Genomic DNA, 24,164 nt, shown 5'->3' on the forward strand with positions numbered 1-24,164 from the left:
GGACCGCGGATGGGCCCAAAATGCAACCGATGGTTTATTGATCACTTGTCTTGCTCCTACATGAGGTGCAAAAGAGATATCGCATGTCTTCAACGCGTGTGTTTGGTACACGTTGAAGATTGGGACTTATGAGAGGATCCACGAAAGTATGCACGAGAAGAGATGATGGATCCACGGACGCTGGTGGACATCGACATTGCTCCACATTGGAGTGTCATTGGCGGCGAAGCACAGAGGAGAAGGAAGGAGTAGTTATGGCAAGAGGCCGTCATAGGCGTTTCAATCTCCCCCTCCCCCCCACCCCCTCGCGAGGTTGGCACATCAAGAGTGGTGTATGATGGAGGTGCATCCATCGATGTTCCATCCCATGTGAGAGTTGATGGCACCATTTTGCATGAAATAGTAGAGGATTTACTCATCAATGAAGCCAATAATGATTGAGAGGATGATTGCACGTGCGAGGCGGCTAGGCAATCTTCAAAGGAGTCCTTGCTTGAAGCAGCCCGCAAACCGATGTATGAGGAAAGCACTTACTCTATTCTGCGAGCCTCCCTCGAGATCTTGAATCTTTAGGCAATGTTTGGATGGAGTAGTGCAAGTGTCAATGCACTTCTTAGGTGAGTATGCAAATATGTTTTAATATCGTTAACATGCTTAGTTCCTAATATCACTTTTTTATGATTTTTTTGGTGTTTTAGATTGCTAAGAAAGTTGTTACCTGATAGCCGTCAGAGTGCTCAAGATATTGTGACAAGCTTGGGGATGGATTATGCACGCATACATGCCTGTGTCAATGATTATGTGCTCTTTCGTGGTGAGTATGCCTACACAGAGCCATGTCCTAGATGTGGTGAGAAGAGGTATAAAGATGGCATGCAAACCACCACAGTGCCTCGCAAGTTCTTGAGACATTTTTTACTTATCCCTCGTGTCCCCATCATATATTTTAGGAGCAAAGGGAGCAGCACGCTAATTGCATGGCATGCATCAAACCGTAGTACGGATTGAGTCATGAGAGTGACAGTGACGAATACACTAGCATGGGGTCACATTGAAGATACATGACCGAAATTTAGGATGGAGCCTTGACACTTGAGGCTTGGTTTGGCTACTGATGGAGTGAACCCCTTCAACAAACACTCTAGTACTTGGAGTACTTGGCTGGTTGTGCTTGTAAACTACAACATTCCACCATGGAAGACAGCTAAAAAAGGAAACATCTTTCTCTCTCTTCTCATCCCAAGCAAGCAAAAGGTTAAAAACATAGATGTTTATCTAGAGCCTCTTATCGAGGAGCTCCAGGAGTTGTGGAAAGGCATCGAGGTGATGGATGTTTCTAAGCCCTCTCGAGATCGAGGTGCTTTGGTAAAGGGCATCCTCTTGTGGACAATGCATGACTTTCCAAGATTTGGAGAGATCTCTGGTATGCTCATATCCTATCTTCAACTGTTATGTGGGTGAAAGCATGGTATGGTGTACCCATTTAGTAGTGTATTTGGCCAAAAATTGAGCGATACTATTCATACTTAGCTGATATGTTGGAGGTTGGAGACCACCTAGAGTCTCCTACAAACATAGACAATGAGGATTACTACATTGTGCTATGCAAAGAAGCCAAGAGAGTCCTCTCAAAGCAAGTGAAGAATGGTTGGGGTAATGTTTTCAACATTGGAGATGCAATGGTGCATGGTATCTATTATGCTAATTGCCACAATCTAAAAATAGTTATGCCTTGCTAAGGGATGCACCTACAGCCATGTTGCATGCTGATGCAATAGTTACAATAAAGTTCCCAATGTTACAAGCAAAGCTCAAGGTAAAAGGGTACAACACTACTTATCGTGTCCCTTTGGGGGTGCATGAAGAGCACATCCTAGGTAATGTGACACTCCTTAATTCCTAGGTAATACTAAAGTGGGTAAATTGAGGGATAAGATTGGCAAGCTTACTGCCTACATACTTGACCTGCTTAACCACATCAATAAGCTTAGAAATAGCAAGCGGTGGTTTTATTGCATGAGAGTGAATTAGGACTGATTCATTCCTTGTAACAGTTAACAAGTAATGGTCTTAAGATGAAGTGTTTCAACCAGGCTTTTTTCCTTCTCCACATTTTTAAGTTCTTTGTGTTTTTCTAGTATTGTGTTAATTAGTTTTCTAGTCATGATATTGGGTTCTATCTCTGGACATTATTGTGTTGGTCATAGTTTTGTTTGTTTTCTTTGAACAGTACCGTGTTAGTACTAAGGTATCTTTGAAAAGTACTAACTTAGTACTATGTTGAAACTGTGTTAAAGTTATGCTACTATTGTGTTAGTACTGTCTTAGTTGTACCTTAGTATGTGCCATAGTAGAGAAAGGCATATATTAGTACCATGTTAGTAGTGTTTAATCAATTAGAACTTTAAATAGCAAGGCTTCTTATTTTAGTAAACTATAACTTGAATTATAAAATAACATTTATAGAGATGTCCAAAAAGTTACAAAAAAATCCAAGACTGTCAGATGACTACTAAGGAGCTCATACAAAAGGTGGTTTGAGAGCAAAACCATGTATCATTATATAATAGTTGTCACATCAAAATCCTTTTACAATATAGCTGATTACAAAGGCCAATGCTAATCACATACTCTAATTAGTTCACCAGCTCTTATACGCATGAAATCGGGTCTTTTTTTAAATTTCTTCACATACATTGAATGGTAGCATTCGAATTCTTTCAGTAACTTCTGGCCAGTTTGTTGGTGTTGGATCAGCTCTTATGAATTCCACGGCACTTTTGATGTCTTCCACCTTGGCAAAATCAGCCTCTATTACATTTAGTAGCTCTTGGAGGGGATTTGTGTTGTGCAACTTCATGTACTACTCAAAAATAAATCTTTTGTATGGACAATTGTATGAGAAGTTTGGGACAGTGCCATTAAACTTATATAGCCTCTGCAAGTAAGGCAACAGTGTTTTGAGCAACTCAATATCATTTGAATCACTGTTATATGTCACGACACAACATGTTGTCCCTAGTGGGTTCAAATATCCCTTATCTAGACTATCATCAATGAGCAAGGTATGCATAGGGTCCATTTGAATGTCCCTCTGAAGAAGCACTATGAACGGCTTTAAGAATAAAAGTTTGTGAGTTTGCTCAAAATGGTGTACGCCTTTGTGTTGCACACACTCATCTTGCGAGAAGTGGAATTTGAATTTAAAGTTTGAATCCACAGGAGCCACCTCATTCTCTATCAAATTGATAATCGGCATCATATTTATGCGGTTCATGCTACTCCAATATCCTACATCATAATGAGACCCCACCTCAATAAGGAACTCAATCAGTCCCGGCCTGAGCGACACCATGTGTTTGCCGACTATGTGGAGCTGAAGATCAGAAGAAATATCGGATGGAGCTTTTTGGAACCATCTTTTGACCATGACTCCGTTAACATAAAAAATAAGTAACTTGACTAGAGGAACTGGTGTTGTGCATCCACCTAACATACAAAAGAGTGACAAGGTGAAATTGACAAGCCCCTAGAAAATGAACTCATACCAATCAAAAAAAGTAAACAACAAATGAACACTACTCAAGATAGAAAATAAAATGTATTTCAAAAGTGCAGCACACTCATAAAAGCCAAAAAAGCCAAAAAGTAGGGGCAATACACAGCTCATTTAGAGCCAGATTAAAAAAACTAGTTAGTAATAAAAGTAATTAATGAATAAGTTTATAATTAATAAAAAATTATTTAGTAATAGAAAAGGGTTAGTAATAAAGTATACAAGGTCACAACCATTATGGGTAGGACGGCTCCGAGCTTTCCTCATCTTAAACCCCGCAGGGATAAAGCTAGATAGTTTTAGATTGTCACCATCAATGTGAGGTGTAGCCTCCTCAAGCTCGTCGGTGGTGGCCACCTCAACAGTCGTCACATCATGCTCCTCGTCGGTCATGCTATTGCTGGATGTGGCCTTGGGCTCTTTCTTTGACGGATGTGGCCTTGTTGTGCTCTTCGTCCGCAGTGACCTTGACACATGTTGCAGCAGTCACCTCATGCTCTTGGATAGTAGCCTTGGTGAATGTGCTGGATGTACTAGCCTTCTAGGTAGTCAGCTCGATAGATGTAGCAATCACCTCATGCTCCTGCACCAGTGTTTGCAGGCAAGCTCTCATGATCACTAGATTTAGTCTTGACTTCAGTACTATCTAAACCTTGCATGCTCAACTCATTGGAATCTTCAGAGTCCAATGAGATTGGTGCCTCATCTTTTTTCCCATCTGTATCACACAAAAATAGCCCCATCACAATTGAATCAGAGCAAAGAATGTGACATAGCAAAATTCAACACTTAGAAAATACCAGGTAAAACACTAAACCAATTGTGCCATACCTTGCTTGCATTTCTTTTTGTTCTTGTATAACTTTTGCTGTGCATTTTGTTTTTTAGAAATGGCGTTCCCTTGAGGAACAGAATCTCCATCACTTGAATTCTCATTTGGGTAGCTTTTGTTAGTATGCTCAGAGCTTAGAAGCTCATTTTGGTGGAGGGCAATCCTTTTGCATTCATCTTTGTTTTATGAGTCTCCTGCATCCTCCTTGATTTCTAAGGGAAGGCTACTTTGACCTTCTTTCTTTCCCTCATTACCCTCTAAGTTTCCAGATGAGAGGTCAGGTCTCAGTATCTCAATTGGCTTCTCCTCCTTATGCTTAACAAAAGAGCCTTATGCAAACCCATGCACACCTATACAGGCAACTCCCTCATGCACCTGGGAGCAAATGCTTTCGGACGTTTTATAGTCAGTAAGTTCAAAAATGCATGGTGCTCCACCTGCAAGCAATAAAAACACAATATGCTTATCAGCACAAACAAAAAAACATAGTGCTCTAACACAGTTTGGATTACTAACACTAATGAAAATATAGTACTAATATATTATAAAACTAATATAATATAGTACTAAGTAGTACTATGAAAAGTACTAAATTTTACTAAAAGTGGCTAATTTGTGAGTACTAACATATACCAATGAGCATTGTGTACTAAACATTACTAACAAATGGCAAAATAGTCTTAAAGAGCAATTTGTATAGTACTAACCTCTCTACTAGCATACTAAAACTATTTAGTACTATATTACTATTGAAAAGCACTAACATTAAGCTATCTGTGAGTACTATTATTAACTAAATACTTCAAAAAATAGTAATAATATTGCTAGCACAATGGCAAGAATGTGTATAGAACTAAACTCGTTTACTATGAATAAAAACTATAAGGTTACTGAGTATTACCAACACAGTGCTTTCTTCGGAAGTACTATTGACTACTAACAACTAGAAACTACAAAAAAATGTAGTAAGTGATGCCTAGAACACAATGGCTTCATAGTACTAAAGAGTAGTACTAAATGGTATAGTACTAAAATCTGAGCAAATACTACTAGCTAACTGGGACTATTCAAGACAAGAGCACTTAATAGTACTAACATAGTGCTTTCTCTATGAGTAAATACTACTAGTTGAAGAGCAATGAATAGTACTAACATAGTGCTTTCTCTATGAGCAAATACTACTAATTGACTAGTGCTATTTAGGACAAGAGCAATGAATAGTTCTAACACCTAGATACTACAAAAATAGTACTAAAATATGTTGTTGTATCAGCATAGTACTAAAGAGATACAATTGGTATAGTACTAACATCTATTAATGTTAGCAAATACTGCATACTAGTACTAAAGTGTTCTAAGATAGTGGTAGTGTAGTATTAAAGAATGGACATATATAAAACTATTATAGTTCTATAGACTAATGGCATACTACTAAAAGCAACTAAAAGGTACTAAAAGGTCTAACCTACTACTAAATCAAGGTCTACCCTACTACTAAAAGGTACTAAATTAAATAGTATTATAATAGTACTAAATTAAACAGTATTATAACAGGACTATAATAGAACTATAACAAAACTAAGCTATGTAAAAATAATGTTAAATAGTACTAAAATACAAACGTAGAACCTGAGTTTTAAGAGAACACATACCTATAGCTTGGGTACTTGTAGGTCCAAAACCCATTGCAGCCATCCACTCATAGGACGTGATTTCACTACATGACTATGCCACGCACTTTGTGGAGTACGAGAAGTGATGCGTTGCACACAACATGTGGTATGTATGCAAGCAAGGGGGAATTACAACATCCAATGCCTGCAAGCCAAAGCCAAGCCAAGGCCACAAAACACACACCTGCATAGAGACAATGTACAAGAAGTTCAATATAAGCTTCTTACTAGTGCACAATCACAAACAATGTAAATACATAAACCTAATGCAAATTACCATTCAATGCTAACAAGTAGGCTGGTAGGGACTACAAGATGCTCAACCAGAGCAGGATGAACTACCCTCAATCCTTGAGCATACAAAGAGCCAGCCAGACACTTTGTGTTGTGCAAAAATTCATTGCTCCCTCTCATCTGCTCTGCAATCCTTTTATGATCATGCTTTGCTGACTGTAGCACATTTCTAGCAGCAATTAGATCTTGTTGCATCTTGTCTATCTCTTTTGGTAGCTCAATTTTGAGCACCTCGCTCTTCAAATTTTGGATTGTACTTAAAATCCAATCATAAGTGCCGGTAATGGAGCTGCACTTTTGCTCTGCTTCCTTCTCTAACATGTAGAGCTTGTAAAACTCCTCCTGTAAATCAATGTTAAGGCAACTAATGTGGAAGCATCTATGTGTGGTAGGATGCGAGCAGCGCCAAGTACTTGACAACCACTCATTCAACTCTGAGTGAGTTTTCGGCCTAGCTCATCAAAAAAATCCCACCCCAGTTTCGGTCCTTGAGAAAATTTGAACCAACCTGTATGTTCAACCTTCTTCTCCTTGCTCTTTGCGTTTCCCTCACTTCTCTTCTTTGGAGTAGCCTTCAACTTGCTTTTCGATGGAGATTTCTTTGCAGGTAATTTTGCCACAAGGCTTTGTTTTGCAGGGGAGTTCTTCACCGGCTTCTTCATCCTTGATAGCTCACACACACAGAGAGAGAGAGAGAGAGAGAGAGAGAGAGAGAGAATGCAATCGGGGACGGTTCTGAGCGCGCTAAGAGAGCATGCAAGAGGGGACGGTTCTAAGCGGGCTAAGAGAGCATGCAGCTATGTGAGAACAATTCAAATGCGAAAGAGAGAGAGAGAGAGAGAGAGACGTATCTCATACTACACATGCTCATTAATTATTAAGCTGCATAAAATTCGTAACAAGAATCCATAACAAATCTTTTTAACGGGTACATTTTTACTTATGAATAAGATTCTTACTTATGAAAAGGTCACTCTCTTAGTACTAAAGAGTTTTGCTAATAGTATATACATTGTAGCATGCTTTCACCCATGTATATATCAACATGTATTGAAAAGTGTGCTCACCCTTCTTGTTTGTGCATGTGCTTTAGGTTTGTCTACATCCTGACATAGTGCATGTTCAATTTGTCGTCCATCGTTAGTCATAGAGAGGCCTGTGCTCCTAAGCAAGGTGATATATACCAACAACCATCGATTCTTGCCTACATCGCATCCCAAGTATGTCCCTTCCACCAATGGGATGGAGCCATTTCAATGGAGCATGCAAGATTGGGCAAGGCATTGGGAGGAGCATCATAAGAATTCCCTCCTCCTAATGGACCACCAAGAGGTATGTCACGACATTTGATCTTGTTGAGCCTCCCCTATTGGTCAAAATTGAAGATCCAACATCTTTTGGATCCCATGCATGTGTTCAAAAATGTGGGACAAGCCATATGGGAACATGTAACGGGTAAGAGGGATTCACTTGGTGCTAGGGAGGAAGACATGCACACTAGCATCTCCCTCCCTCAGCCGCACTTTGCATGGGACCTCGTGGTGGGAAGATTATCCTTTCCAAGGCACCTTGGATTATGTCCAAAGTAGAGCAAGAGCAAATGAGGAAAGTCATTACCTCCATTCGCACCCCCACTGGCTACATGCTGTCCCTCAAGGGTACATTCACAAAAAGCAAGAAGGGAGGCTCTGCTTAACTCTATGGACTCAAGAGTCATGATTGGCAAAAGATGCTTCAGGTTAAACACTAATCCTTCTTTCTTTGTTTACATGTGCTCATGTCTTTAATGGAGGGATCCCAAACAATGAGCAATAGTGAACGAGTAAGACATGAAACAAGCAAAAGGGATTATTTTGAATTTATGGATATCTAGAAGATTTGCTATGTATGGTATGTTATATGGATTGCTTTACAATGATTGCTTGTTTATTTGTGAGGGAGTTTTTAGATGTTGCATATCTTAGCCAATTTATGGATATCTAGAATATTTGTTTTATAATGCTTGCTTGTCTATTTGTGAAGAAGTTTTTAGATGTTGTATACCTCTCAATTTAGCTTCATTACTTGATCCCAATTGATACTTTGGAGGGGATCCCGATTTGGTTGCCGTGCCCATTGAATATACTAATGCTGACAGGTAGATGTTGCATGTCCATGCGCTTGTCCACTTCACCCTCTTGGGCTCTAACGGTGTGCATGCATGTAGAACATGCCTCGCCATCTTAGTTGAAGAGTTTGCGTCAGGTACACAACTGAAGTCACTAGGGGTTTGGACCATTGTAGCCATTAATGGCATTCATGTACTTTGAGGCTGTGTTGCCCTTCCGTGTTTCCCACAGGGCTAGCTATTTCAACCACAAGAAGAAAACGATGTTTGTTGTTGTTGCGTGGTATTGTCTTACTCATTAGCTTATGAGATATAGAGCTAAGTATCAAACTAAACCCTAAATGAGGTCCCTTTCATAAGTCCTAACTCAAAGAGCCATGTGTAACTAACATAGATCTTCTCTTCTAAAACAAAGCTCGTATACTCCGAATGATGCATAACCTACTATGAGCATGCCCAAAGAGGTTACAGTTCTCCAATGACACCTCTTCCATACACAAACATAGCAGCTTCAACCTCAAGCATATTAACATCTAAGGTAAGTGTGCCACCACCATATGATAAGAATAAGATCCAAGAACCTTCACATTTAAACCCGAAATTCCCTCCATTCTTTCATCACTATATACTTGGGGAGTTCCAACCAAACTTAGGCTACTGAAGCAGCCACAACAAACTAGCAGACATATTAGCCATCCGAAACACTCACTAGTTCATACTCGACAGTTGAAAGATTATTATCCTATGTTGACACAATGAAACAAGCGAGCAAGAGTGTCCAAATGTATTTTTTCAATAACTATAATTCTTCACAATCTTCAAAATCAAGGAATAATTTCAAACAATTATTCCTCCATAATGCTCTCATGATCCACAAGGAAGCATCTTCTCCAACGACGCTCTTTGGTAGTCTTCTCAAACCTTGGATCCTCAACCATGCGCCTTACCATAGCTTCTGCATAATCTAGCAAAATACTTCACACCAAAAAAAACACTTAACATCGACCACCAACATGGCGAAATGCAACAAATATCAAATAGCATCAAGTCTTCATTACATGTTTAATGCAATACAATTGCTCATGAATGACAAATCGTATAAACATCAAATACAAGAAACCAAACTATGTTTTCAACCTTGTTCAATAATAGAGTTAAGAACATCCAATATTGAAAAAATAACACAAAAAAAAGTCATAAGCTCACTAGTCATATGGCGACACTCCCATGAAGACATCAACTATGTCATCACCCTGAAGTGAAGTACCAACCACCTCGACTCCCAATGGCTTCTTTTTGGATTGTAGAAATGGTTGGACATAAGTGGAAATGATTCTCTCATCCGAGTTCATAGAAGCACATAAAAAATTGAACTCTAGGCAAGCCCGCAAGAGTGGGGCAGTGCCACAACAACCCAACTCAAGTACTAAGCCACCACTGTGACAGAGCATCTCTAAATAGCAAGCCATAAATGTATGGCTTCTCTGCATGCTTTCTCTCCATTTGGTACCATCTGCCTCTTTCGCCATGTTCTCTAAAGGCAAGTGATGATAAACAATAGAGTCCATAGGTTCCATGCGCAAGGTCTGAAAGAAGGACCTACTTGCAGACAAGAATAAAGGAGAATCACTTGAATCAAAAAAAGCATAGAGGCATTGTACTACAAGTAAACAATGCAAACCATAAATTGAACAATTTTAGAGATTAGATAAAACAAAATAGCTTTACCAAAATATTAGATTTATCTCACACCATAGATCTTTGGCTTCCCAGATTCAGAAAACCATATGGCAAATGGTGCATGACTACCACTCAATGCGAAATCGTCATCTCAGAAACACGAGAATATCTCTCTATCCAGCTACAAGTAGGTCCTACAAAAAATAAAATGTCAAAAGATGCATATACAATAATATTTTTCTCTATTGAAAATTAAAATATGAATAAAGAAGCCAACCTCCATATTGGGATGCCAAGATAAGCAACCAACCACTATCACATAATGATGCTGCTGCTACAAAAATACCATAAGGCACATGCTCCTCAGTGAGTGTATCGTAAAGAGAACATGGCAAAGGTCCATCAAGAGTGCATCCAAAAGGAAGGTCCAAAAGCACCATATCTGATGCCCAAGACACAAGCTTACCATTGCGGTAGTACTTCCTATCTTTAGGATGATATTCCATGAAGTGCTCATGCACACTAATGTACATGAAGTTTTGGTTTCCATAAGCAAAAAACTTGCCAATAGCAATGTAATCACCAACTATGGCCAAGCACTATAGATTCACATTGGATGGCAATAACTCACCCACATGTTCATTTACATACACAAAGAAGCTAGTCCTTCTAGCAATGCATATGTTTTTGGAGCCACCTACAAGTAAATGACAACTGAATATCAAGGAGCAAAGAAAAACCACACCCATACAAAGGTACATGTGCACTTCTTCTATACAAGACAACATCTCACCATTTTTTGATTGATTTTCATTTTCTTTGAGTGGTTCTATTTTCTCATCCTCTTTGTCGTAGTCCTTATCATGCTCTTTGTTACCATGAGACAAATGCTTAGAGTGACCTTTCAAATGTGCAAGCAAACACTTCCCTACCATCCATATCAATCCACCAAGGACAATTCTCAATCTCCCATTTTGAAAGAGAATGCATGTTAGGAGGATACATAGTAGTGGTCTCATCAATTATTGACACCCAAGGTCCACAAACCAATGGGAGAGCCAACAATTGATGACTCTCCTTCAGATAGATAAGAAACCTACATCATTAAAGTAAAACCCAAGCAATAAAATACCATCAATATTTAGCAAACAAAAAAATGTACATTAAGGCCAAAGCACAACATACAAACACTCACCTATGCCAATTGGATCAAGTCAAATTTTTTGAGCGCCCTCAGTTTAGGACACTTCTCTCTATCTTCTGAGTGCACAATGGTACTGAAAAGGAATCTCCTTTTCTCCATATGTATTTCTTCATAGTGCTTGTGCAATGACATGTCCGAGGGAAATATAATATCCTATGGCTGCTCAATGATGTACTTAAAGACATCTTGTGCTCGTAAGATAATCCTCTCTAACACAGATTCTCTTTGCAGCAAACTACCAATAATAAAACAACAAAAAAATTTAAAAGATTAACAATAACCCATAATTACTAAAAAGCAAAAGCCAAGCTATATATTCTCACCCTTTGTAATCATGGTCTCCTCTTGGTAGACAATAAGCTGCCTTTGTGGCTTTGTTTGCTTCAAACAAGGACAACCAAATTTGCAACTTCATCTTTATAGGTACATGGGAGCACATAGAGAGCAAATTCACCTTCTCCAATGTTGCATAACTTTCACCTGACCACATTAATGACAATACATTCCTCCACCAGTGATCTCCAAGGGCGGGATCAATAATGTTGAGGATCTTACAAAAAACAATATATCCACTAAGATTCATAGTATTGTCAAACAGTAAACTACATAAAATTGCGAATCAAAAAAGAAAAAAATAAATACCTTTCCAATTCTATCGCTATACTTCCTTGTAAGCTCATCCACTTCTTTCATTTTCAACTTGTGAATTTCATCTTCAGAGAGAGTTGAGCGAAGAGGCTCAATCTTTTTGTGCAAAGCCTTGCTTAATTGAACATATCAAGTATCCAATAAAAAATAGAAACAAATACAAATTTAGAAAAAATAAATACATTACAACCTTTTTGTCAAGAAATGCATTCAAGTAGATGAAATGTGTACAAATCATTCCACCTACATTATAAACAAGCCTGCCCAAATATCTCCTGGTGAGAGGAAACCATGGTTCTGCTCCCTTTGTATGCTTCCTTCTTATTGTAGCAATTAATTTCACATCTTCATCTTAAATCTCCTTAAGATAATCATCGAGATTTGCAAAACAAATATAGTAAGTGTTCACAAGCTCATCTCGCAGCAAAGTAGCCACCAAAGCATATGTATTGAGGCTTCAAAAAAAGAACAAAGAATAATATTTTTGAAAAAAATTCAGAGCCAAATAAATTGAATGTAAAGGTAAGAGAGAAACAATACTCACAAGTTCATGCACTGAAGACACGAGAGGAGACTGACTTTTTGAGGATCAATGATAGTAGACAAAACTCGAACATGCTTGTCCTTGCAATTTGCAAATCTCTCTTTAATAATTTCTAGCCATGCCACTGTCCTATGGTTTCCTTCCCAAACATAAAACATATGATTTGACAACATATGTAAGGAAGGTCTCCTGGCAATCGCCTCCTCAAAATCTTTATTTATTTCTGGATCCTAGGTTGAAATGACAACATCATCCACAATCGACTCCTCACTTTCACAAGTGTATATCTTCATGCATTGAAGACACGAGAGGAGACTGACTTTTTGAGGATCAATGATAGTAGACAAAACTCGAACATGCTTGTCCTTGCAATTTGCAAATCTCTCTTTAATTCTAGCCATTCCACTGTCCTATGGTTTCCTTCCCAAACATAAAACATATGATTTGACAACAGATGTAAGGAAGGTCTCCTGGCAATCTCCTCCTCAAAATCTTTATTTAGTTCTGGATCCTAGGTTGAAATGACAACATCATCCACAATTGACTCCTCACTTTCACAAGTGTATATAGAAACAATAAAGACACCCTTTTCTGACACATAACCCTCTTTACAAAAAGCAATCTTCACACCTGAGAGGTCATCCCTTAGACCGCGAACTCTCGCATATGGGATGAGGCAAGACAAAGGAATTGGAGGACAATCAAAACAACTTACAGCCCGTGTTATCTTGAGAATATCTTTCCCTTATTGCATAACCATCCTACTTTCATCCTTCAATGCATCCCCCTCCTTCAATGCATCCCCCTTTTTGTAGGTCTCAGGACGCAGCACATAAGGTACAATTTGTAATGTTGACTCTTTCACACTTATATCTTCATGAACACTTTGACACTCCTCAAGCTCCATTGGCTCAACAGAATCCTCCCTTATTGTATTGAGAGCCATCATGGAACTTCTACCTCTTTGAAATTTTTTAGACCCTCCTCTTTTAGGTGAGTCAAAAGGACCAGTTCGAGCACTGCAACCAACAAAAACCACACATATATATAGACTTGAAAGATAGTGCAGATCTAGGCCTGGCTTTAGATATATACCTTTTGGACCCATAGACTTTCTACACTAGAGATATAAGACTCCAAACCTATGCACATACCAACAACTCACTATATAAGATGAAACATCCAAACCTGTGCAGATACCAACAACTCCATAGCAAGCACTATCTTTGCATTAACTACAAAAGCAAAAAATCTTCTAAAAGACCTTTCACATGCTTAGAAGGGAGTTTTAATGCTGATAACAATTGAAAGTGCATCTTTATTGAGCACATCTGAGCAGTTTGGATTTTAAGTGATTGATATCGTTATCTTGCCGATATCATCACATGAACCAACCTTTTCTTCGCACGTACTCTTACATTCATATTTTAACACACATGTACACAAGCCCTACATTCCAAGCACACCCCTAGGCAATACACCAGCCCAAGTACACTTATATCTATGGTGATATCCAGAAAGAAACCTCTGTCATCATTAATCTCCCACAAAATGACACACTCATAGAATGATAACATGAGGCGGGTGTGGAGATGAAACTATTATTGCAAGCATAAGCCTGAGAGCCATTGAGACACCAAAAGCCAAAGGAAACTAGGGAGACTCCCCCTAGGTGTGCAAGGTTACATAAGGAGCTGATAAGGCTATGTCATACTATAGGAGGAAAGAACAAGACAAGTGTTACATAGTGCCAAGGGATGTCCATCTACAAAGTGTAAAAAGGATAGCTATGCGAAGTGCTTTACAAGGCCTTGCACCATGAGATTGCTCGATCAAAAGAGCCCTAGATGCAATCGTACTATCCTCAAAGGGCATGAATCAGCTCCTACCAAGTAGCTGTGATTGTCTTTATGGGTGACTCCAATCTCCCCTTAAAAGCCTGAAGGCAGCAAATCGTCCAAGTGAACCAGATGGTGAGGCTGCTAAGCAAATCCTAGCAAAGATCACTCGTGTGTCCAAGAAATCAAGAAAAGAGAAAAGGTACAGCTTGCCTCCAAAAAATCTAATGGCTTGGTTGGCCTGCTCTGATTCATATCCCCAAGAGTAGGCCTTGAGAAAGTCGACCAAGCTACAATGCCCCAAGTGTACATGTCGTTAGAGCTAAAGGAACCACGATCCATACAACTCGCAAGCAGACTTGTGCCTGGTGTCAAGAATGCCAAAGGGAATGTTGCACTGTCTCCAAAGAATGGCCACATAACAGGAGAGAGTCGAGACCATTATAGATGAACAAGGCACCAACTACAAGACATGAGTGCACAATCAAGCACTGAAAGGTGGAAATATGACATGCATGTCTACTAGCCCACAACTTGAACCAAAAATCAACTAAGAACTGTGGAGAAAGTCCCTGTAAGCGCCAATGCTTTGAAGCTATTGGAGAGGCCATCCTCTGTGCAGTCATTCTATGCCTCCCACTACCCAGTCGAACAATATACTAGAAAAAGTTGATCCCTAGAGGCTCGGAGAGCTAGTACAAATCACTAGGGTCCTATTGATGCTATGTAAGGGGAGTACTAGAAAAAGTTCATCCCTAGGGCCTCGAAGATCTCGTACAAATTATGCCACTCATACTTGCTAGGGTCCCACTCATGCCAGGTAAGGGGCATGCACCATAGACCCATATGCCCCAGTCCAAGTCCACTACTGTGAGGTCAAGATCACTGTACCATTTCAAGAAGCAATTACAACCAGTCAAATCCACTGAAAGACCCAGCAACCAAAGGCGGCTCCTCTATCAACCTCTAAAGTCTGCTCTCGGATGTCGAGCTCACTCCTCATCACAGGATGGGGTTCTTTAACATAGGCCAAGTCTCATAAGCTTCCAAGCACAAGATCCTTGCTTTGCCCACCTCCCACATTAAAACTAACTACATTTCATACATTCAAGTCATATGCCCACCCATAATTGTTCATCCATGTAGACACTATCCATAATTCCAGGATAGTGTCTACATCTTTGCAAAAACATGATGCTCTCTTTTGATCATAATGCTCTTTTGAGCATTATAGTGATGTATAACAAGTTCTTAGAGAAGATTAGATTGTCTCTAAAGAAGCACAACCAAATGATAAATAACTCTTACAACCTTAGTTCCTCTCATCACTGGAGATTATAAAAACTACTTGTCTATCATCAGCTACCCGCAGTCAAACCCGCAGTCAACAAACCATAGGAGCATGTGAAGCCAGTACACACACACGCAAAAAAGAAAAAGACTTTCAGTTCAAAAAAATGCACAGGGAAACTATCTTTTGCAGAGATACGAGATTTTGAGGATGGCTTACCACAAGCTCCACAAATCGATGAGTACAACTTCCATGCGTAGTTTGAGCAGTTGATTCGTACTTGAGAGAGCCCGCGGATGTCCATATACCCTATTTTCCCTCACACGAAAGAGAACCCAAAGGAGCCCGCGCCGGTACGGCTTGTTTAACAGATGTCTTCACCCAGTATCCACATGAGGGGCACCCCTTCTTCACCCAATTCCAGACTCCACGCAGGGCACACCCTGTTTCATGATGTGAACTTAGGTCATACTTCAGCTAGCTCCAGAAACTAAAAACCTAGTCCTAGGTGATACACACACCATGAGAAATATCTTTGATCGACATCACCATGAGAAAATGCTTTTCAATAGCCCATCATGGCTAGCATATAAAAACTTATCGAACACCCTCTGCACCCCAATTGCACAAAATAAGAGACCTAGCTAGTGGACGTAGGGATCAAACGAGATGGATGCCAAACTTGTTCAAGGAAAATAGATTCCTCCAACAAGATAGCAATTGGTTAGCCTTTGCACCCCAGTTTTACAAGATACCTAGTTAGTCAACTTGGGGGCTCAGAGAGATAGAACCCCCATGTGACACGGAAGGGATTGTATGCACCATAGAGTGTTGATACTCTTGTTCCGATGAGTGCTAGAAGACAATAGTTTCGTTTATTTGAATTGGGGGCAACAGATAATAATACCACAGGGATAATAACACATGTTGGTAATACATGGACAACTCCTAACACATCACTACCACAACATCAATGCAATCTGTAAGTGGCAAGTCTTGTGTTGTATGTCTTTGTTTATAAGAGCAAAGAGGAAGCAAAATATAAAGATGGAGAAAGAGAAAAGGCAATGTGGGAGGTGGAGAATCTTATCTGCGACACTGCTCAGACGTGAGATATGTGTACCTGAGAGAGCCCGTGCCAGCACATGCTGTTTGATGTGAGTCTTCTTGGGAGCTGTTGAGGTCTTCACACACGAGGTCTTCATGCGAGCTATTGAGGCGTGGTTGTGGTGTTGACCCGAGCCACAAGAAGACCAAAATAGTGTTTACAAATTTTGTATTTTTTTTTTGCAAGTTTAGAAATATTATTATTTGATAGATGAGATATATAATTTTAACTATAAAGATTACAAAAGAATAAGCGATTGCATGTATATATATATATATATAGTTATGCATCTATATATTTATATTGCTTATATATAAACCTTGATATTTGTACAATCTTTATTAAGATTCTTTATAGGGTAGACTATCTAGAAGAAGAATCGACATTTAATGCATTGAAACATTAAAAGAAAAAACATTTATATTCTTCAATATAAAAACACATTCCAATATCATTCAAAAGATGATGGCTTCTAAAGACGGCTTCTTTGATTCACAAATATCTTCTTGTCTTTAATAGTCATCATAATTTGGTGCTCCTTTTAGATAGTGGCCATGTGACGTTACTTCTTCAAGCTACAACTATTTTCAAAGAAAACATTTTCTAAAGCCCATTTCTTAATTGCTGATCTTTTTCTTGCATTGTTGCTTTCTTCTCGTTGTCTTCTCTAAAGGATTGAAAATGACTCACTGTGTCACAATCTATGGACCTATTAGAGGATCAAAACTTGTTATTCGTTTGGAGCAGAGATATTGTCAAATATCTCTGAGTGAACTTTGTGAACATTTTCAGCTTGCAAAAACTCAATCAATGAGTATTGTACAGATGACACTTGGTGATGAGAAAATAAATATTAAAGTTCAGACTTTGGAGACATTAGAAGATGGATATATTCTTGATTCATATATGCCGTCATTCTATAAACTTGTTTTGCTAACAGGTCACTCTGGCTCTCCAATAAACATAGAAGATGATGCACCAAAAAAACCTGAACATAAACATGTTTCTTGTGAAAATGAAATGAATATCCAAAGTATTTTTGACATAATTGATTGTCTCCCTCTTAATAGTAGCTTGCATGCTACACTTTGCTGTACTCAAGAGAGGGCTGATGTACAAGAGTTGCCTACTTCCTATGATGGATATATTGCCTTTGATCTGGCTCCATGTAGGAGTGACTCTTCAATGGCAGGAATGGAGCATAAACATGATGGACATGTCTGGGCAGATTATGTAACATATAATTTGGATTGCTTTCCAGGTATTGTGTGATTTTATGCGATTAAGCAGGTGTGAAGGTCATTTATGCTGCTACAATTTGGAGTGTTCATTTTTGGCATGATGTTCTCTAGTAAATTAAAAACATTGGATTGGAGAGCTAAGGAAGGTTTCTTCGATTGGACAAATAATGGAACCTTGGTGTGCTCTTTTTGTCGTGTGGCTCCAGACTGCATTAAGCAATGCCTAGCAGTAATATATTACTGTATTCCCAGAGATCATATAGGGCGCACTAGATGTGCCATTCACTTGGGTTTTCATGAGTGACCACCCTATTGTAGATGGTTCTTCTAGACAACAAAAAAAGGCAATTGACAACATGGTTTTTTCTTATGCAAAAAAAAAAATATTTATGCTACACCAAAGCAGATTGAGATAGGTGTGGCCCAAGATGTAATATTGGATTTGTTGCTGAAAGAATTGCACGACGATAACAATGGAGAGTTTGGTGACAAGGAAATGACTGATTTGTTGAATGTTGTTACTCCGCTATCAGACAAGAAGAGGCTTCAAAGATGTTTGGAGAATGCACGAATGAATTCATCCTATGGACCGAAGGGGCTTGAGGCTATTCTAGATCTTGAGAGTAAGGTCAAATATCCATTTATTCATAGTGTGCTTTTTCTTGGCCAGCTTGAAACAGACATTCAGCCACATGTCTTCAAAATGTCAATGCTAGGAGCAAGAAGTGGCTTGGATTTGGTTAACAAGATGCAACTTGAGGGTAATCTGCAAGAAATGTGGGTACACTTTGATCATGTCCATAGATTTCAGGGTTGTTCTATCATGGGTGCCCATGTATATGACCCATATATCCGTGAATTATTGATAATTGCTACTTGTAATTTCAAAGATTGTTCTACTTCTTTCCTCTACATCGCCTCTTTGGCCTTGCAATCAAAACCAATGACAAAAAAACATTGCATGCAGCATGGCTAAACTTCATCATAACGAACAATTATCAACATGAGATCACTGTCAACATAAGCATGAATCAAAATAAAACTTATCTTAATCGTCTCGATGTCCACGATTAAGAAACATAGCCATAGAATAAAACCACAACTCTGATACCATGTTGACCCTAAGACGAGAAGAGAAGAAGAACGAGCACATATGAGAGAGACAAGGAGCAGGGAGAGAAAGATGAGACACTAGAAATGGAGCCCCTGAAGTGTGTAGAATAGAGACATCAGATGAGTATATATAGTGGGGACCTCTAGGGTTAGGTTGCTATATATAGCACAATCTATATATAGCTCCAACACATCTGTGTTTGTGTGTGCATGCATGTGTGTGTATGTGCATGTGTGTGTGTGTGTGTGCATAGAGGGGGGCAGAGGACACTTACATTGTTTCTTGGAGCTTGGGGATGGTGCTTGATGATGAGGGTGTGGACGGGGGGAGAGAGAGAGAGAGAGAAGAAGAAGAAGAAGAAGAATATATTATCGTCCTCTGAAGACCAAAACCGGCCTATGGGACCTGGGCAATACAATATCACAAGTACATGAAAGCTCCTCCCGAAGATGGGAGGGTGGAAAGAGAAACCACCTTGTTCATGCATGCAAAACGAATGGGACGATGAGGGATCACCGGTGGGTCTAGAACGCAACCGATGGTTCGTCGATCGCTTGTCTTGCCCCTACACGAGATGTAAAAGAGGCATCGCATGTCTTCAATGCGTGTGTCTGGTACACATTGACTGGCACACGTTGAAAATTGCAGCTTATGGGAGGATCCACGGAAGCGTACATGAAAAGAGACAATGGACCCATGGACGCTGGCGAAGATGGACATTGCTCCTCATTGGAGTGTCATTGGTAGCGGAGCATAGAGGATAAGTGAGGAGCGGCTACGACAAGAGGCCATCATAGGGGTTTCAACCCTCCTCCCCTCCCCCTCCCCCCCTAAAGTTGGCACATCAAGAGGGGTGCATGATGGAGGTGCATCCGTCATTGTTCCACCCCATGTGAGAGTTGAGGACACCATTTTATATGAAATGGTAGAGGATTTAATCCTCAATGAAGCAAATGATGATTGTGAGGATGATTACACATGCGAGAAGGCTAGGTAATCTTCAGAGGAGTCCTTGCTTGAAGCAGTCCGCAAACTAGTGTATGAGGGAAGCACTTACTCTATTTTATAAGACTCCCTCAAAATGTTTAATCTTCAGGCAATGTACGGATGGAGTAGTGCAAGTGTCAATGCACTTATTAGGTAAGTATGCATTTATGTTTTATTATCGTTAACACTACGTATAATACTTAGTTTCTAATATCACCTTTTTATGATTTTTTTGGTGTTTTAGATTGCTAGGGGAAAGTTGTTACCGGTGGGTAATCAACTACCTGATAGCCACATTAGAGTGCTCGAGGTATTGTGATGAAGCTTGGACATGGATAATCACATGTATGCTCTTGTTTTATAGTTTATCATTCCAATAGGCATAAGTGGATATGGAGATGCAAAGGTGAAAAGAGCAATCTTCAAGGTTGGAGAGGTGGTGAGGTAATGAACAATAACTCCTATTCCATTAGATTCTCTCTCTCTCCAATAACATGGTTGAATACTTGTATTACTTGTAGGCTTGTGAGCTCCAAAGATATAGAAATCTCATCCACCTATGCAACTCGTCTTCTTGCAGTGGAGGCCATTTTTGCTCTTGAGGATGCTTTTTCACGATCCATTCTTGTTAGTCAAGTGCACCTACTACTCCATTTAGTTCATGAGATTGCCATTTGTGGAGCGGCGCACTCTAGGTGGATGTTCTTTTTGGAGAGATTTCTTAAGACACTAAAAGATTTTGTCAGATTACGATCTCAACTAGAGGCAAGCATAGCAGAAGGGTGGATAGTGCAAGAGGCCACTTTTGTCTATGTCTCTCAATATCTCTCCACCGTTGATCCATCATTGCCTCATCTATGGACCGAAGAGGAGGACCCGAAGATGCACTCCAATATCCCTAGTGAAAGGGACCTTGCTCATCATGGATAGAGATTTTTGGGCTATGGTTGGTCAATAATTACTCTCTCTACTCAATGCTCTTGTGATGACAAAATGGGTGGATATGTTCGAGGCACGTGCAACAAAAGATCGAGAGAGAGATGCATGGAAGAAGGCACATGGGGAAAGGAGAGCACCTCCTTTTCCTAAAGAGCTTTTGAAATTACCCACTCTCATTAATGTGGAATGGATACATGTTACGATGACCAAAGCTGAGACACAAGGAGTGCAAATTAGCCTTAGGGAATGAGAGTATACAAGAGGGTGCATACCAAAGGTAATGAAAAGGTAGTCCATATGCGGATTTACTTGTGTATATGTCTTTGTGTATATTTGTTTGAGTATATGCATTTAAAATCTATTGATTTTACCAGGCCTTGCTTTCAACTCTATGTGATCTCAAGGGTGTCATTTTCATACCCGAAAGGTGGAGAGATCAGAACCACAAGTGATAGTGGAATCATGAGCAACTTTGAGACTACAACCAAAGAGGTGAGGTATTGTGGAACCATAGAAAGAATAATCAAGGTGGATTTCAGAACATTTCACTCGTTTCTCTTCAAGTGTCGATGGTTTGAAGGTGTGGTGATGAAACATGAGAATTATCTATATATGGTGGATTCCACCCAGTTTCATCATCGAAATACCGATATCTTGGTACACCCTACTAGTTGCGAGCAAGTAAAGATATGCAAGAAGTTATAATTAAATTTATAGAAATCAAGTGGTCATTGCCTAACCTACTTCTTTTGAATTTTTTAATTGATAGGTCTTCTATGTGCCATCCCTACATCAAAGAAGACTATGGTATGTCATTCTAGTCACACCACGGAGTAGATCTGTCTTTGCAGAGACAGATGCAAAGCATGTTATTGATCCTAGTATAGCACGCACTATAATAGAAGCCTATGTTTACCACAAAAATAGACGCGTAAGTACACAAGTCATTGGGACTAGGCATCATGCGCGTATCCAGCAATATGGTCGATAATAAGCACGGTACTGGTCTAGGAGAAATAAGTGTGATAATAAGCGCGCGTATAATGCGCTTCTATTATCGTGCGTGTACCCGCGTCTATTACCGCGCATATATCTGCTCGTATTACCACTAGATGGATTTTTCAAAAAAAAAAAGGAATGACCATTTGGATTAGGTTCTAAAAAGACCCATCTGGATGGGCATCCCTTTTTTAAAAAAAATAATTAAATTTTAGGTATGATTAAAACCAAGCATTTCATAGACAACAATTTCAAAATTTATTTTTTCATTATTCATGAAGAGTTTTACAAAAGAAGCCCAAAACAAAGATGGGCTTATATACATAGGAGAAGTTACAAAATTAAATTAAGGCTAATCATTGTCTTTCTCATCATCATTGTTAGCGGAACGCCATTCACCACCTTCACCTCTTTGGCTCTTAAAAAACACATAGAATATTAGTAATTATTTGATCATTAAATTAAAAATTATTAAACTTCTAATCAAATCTATTACTTACCTACTGAAGAGTCCCAATTGCCCTATCAAACTCATCTTGAGTTATGTTGCAATTTTCGAGGAGCTATAGCCATGTTTCATACTCTGTGTGGACCTCTCGATACTTCACTATCTCTCATGTCGATCGCCAACCAATAATGTGTGCCTAAATCAATAAAAAATGTTTAGGATATGATACTTAGAGTTTAGTGTTTAATGATTTTTATTTAAAATAATAAAAAGACTTACAAATTTGTCTTTCCAAGCAGCCTTCCCTCTAGAGCCATAATACGTAGGCACCTGTCGAGACCTGGTGTCCCTCTGTTGCTCGTATACTGCTAGACCACCAGGTGTGCTCTCCACTGGCTATGGCGTAATCTCACTTTGCATCATGGGCATTTTTCGGATAGTAATTTCTATCCGATTCTGTCACTTGCTTGCCTGCCATCCATCGGATACTAGACTTCTTGTTTTTTAGGAAGAGCTTTACATGCTCTTCAAGCCATTACTGTGAAAACTGGTGTTTCAGTGGATTTGGATACTGGATGTGCATGCAAGTTTCTATGTAGTTCAGGAGACTCACATCTTGATCCCGAAATCTTATAAAACAATTCTGATACGTTGAATGTATCAGATTATTTAAGTGAGTCCGTAATCTCCTACTAGCAGCAGTATCGGGATCCACATCTCCACCTCAATGGGTATGATAATATAGACCCTGCCCATCGAGCGTCGGTCTATTTGTGTCCTCATTCTTTGTAGGAGTCGAAAGTGGTGAAACATGAGGAGAGTCGACATCCCCTCCACCAAAGCAACATCATCCACTAGAGCGGCGTGAGCATCTATCGCTACCAGAAAATTGACGATGACCCTCTGAAGGGCCTCCACGTGTAGGAGAAGGTCGATGTGAGAGAAGTGGAGAGGGAGCTTGTGAAGGCAATGGAGAGGGCTGATGTGATGGAAATGGGGAGGGACCTCGTGACAGCAACGGAGAGGGTCAGTAAGAGGAAAGTGTAGAAGGCGGTGCCGTAGGCGGCACACTCTAGACTAGTGGTGTTTCTCGATATGGAGAGGTATATGGAAGCGTAGAGTAAATCCCATAAGCACTAAGCTCTTCGAACGTATATCACCCAAACAATGAGGCCGTAAGCTACTCTTACTCTGTCCATGCATGCAAAGTGGCCTAGATATCAACTGGACTAGCCGCGCCTAAGTAGCTAGATTCTGACCCTCTGAACTGGGCATCATCTGCGGTGTGAGCCTCTGCATATGATAGCCCATCATTTACAAAATCGCTTATACTACAAAAACGATTCGAAGAAGATAAAGCCATAATCTGAGATAAGAACAAAATAGATATTTTAATAATATGCTCTCTGTCTCTCTCTCTCTAATTAGAGCACATTAGACAAAGAGAGAGAGAGACAGAGACACAGAGAGAGAGAGAGAGAGAGAGGAATCAATTTGGAGTGTTTTTTATGGGCCACCCAAGGGGCACATTGAAGAGGGGAAGAAGGAGGGAGAGTTCATTAGAGTGTACATGGGGGTGCACTTCAAATGGGAGGAGAGGGAGATCAATGTGTCATCCAAGGCACATTGATGGGGAGGAGATAGGGAGAGTGCACATTATG

General features: G+C 39.6%; 3 pseudogenes; 2 read left to right on the forward strand and 1 right to left on the reverse strand.

Moving 5' to 3' along the window:
- Positions 1–762: 762 nt before the first annotated feature.
- LOC147886798 (uncharacterized) lies at positions 763–21,047 on the forward strand (annotated as a pseudogene).
- Positions 11,937–13,484, reverse strand: LOC147886799 (uncharacterized; annotated as a pseudogene).
- Positions 21,048–21,258: 211 nt separating the features above from the next.
- LOC147886800 (uncharacterized) lies at positions 21,259–23,550 on the forward strand (annotated as a pseudogene).
- Positions 23,551–24,164: the final 614 nt, after the last annotated feature.

Source organism: Dipteris shenzhenensis, chromosome 24, assembly GCF_047967505.1.
Source record: "Dipteris shenzhenensis isolate YYH24624 ecotype China chromosome 24, Dip_SZ_1.0, whole genome shotgun sequence".
NCBI lineage: Eukaryota > Viridiplantae > Streptophyta > Polypodiopsida > Gleicheniales > Dipteridaceae > Dipteris > Dipteris shenzhenensis.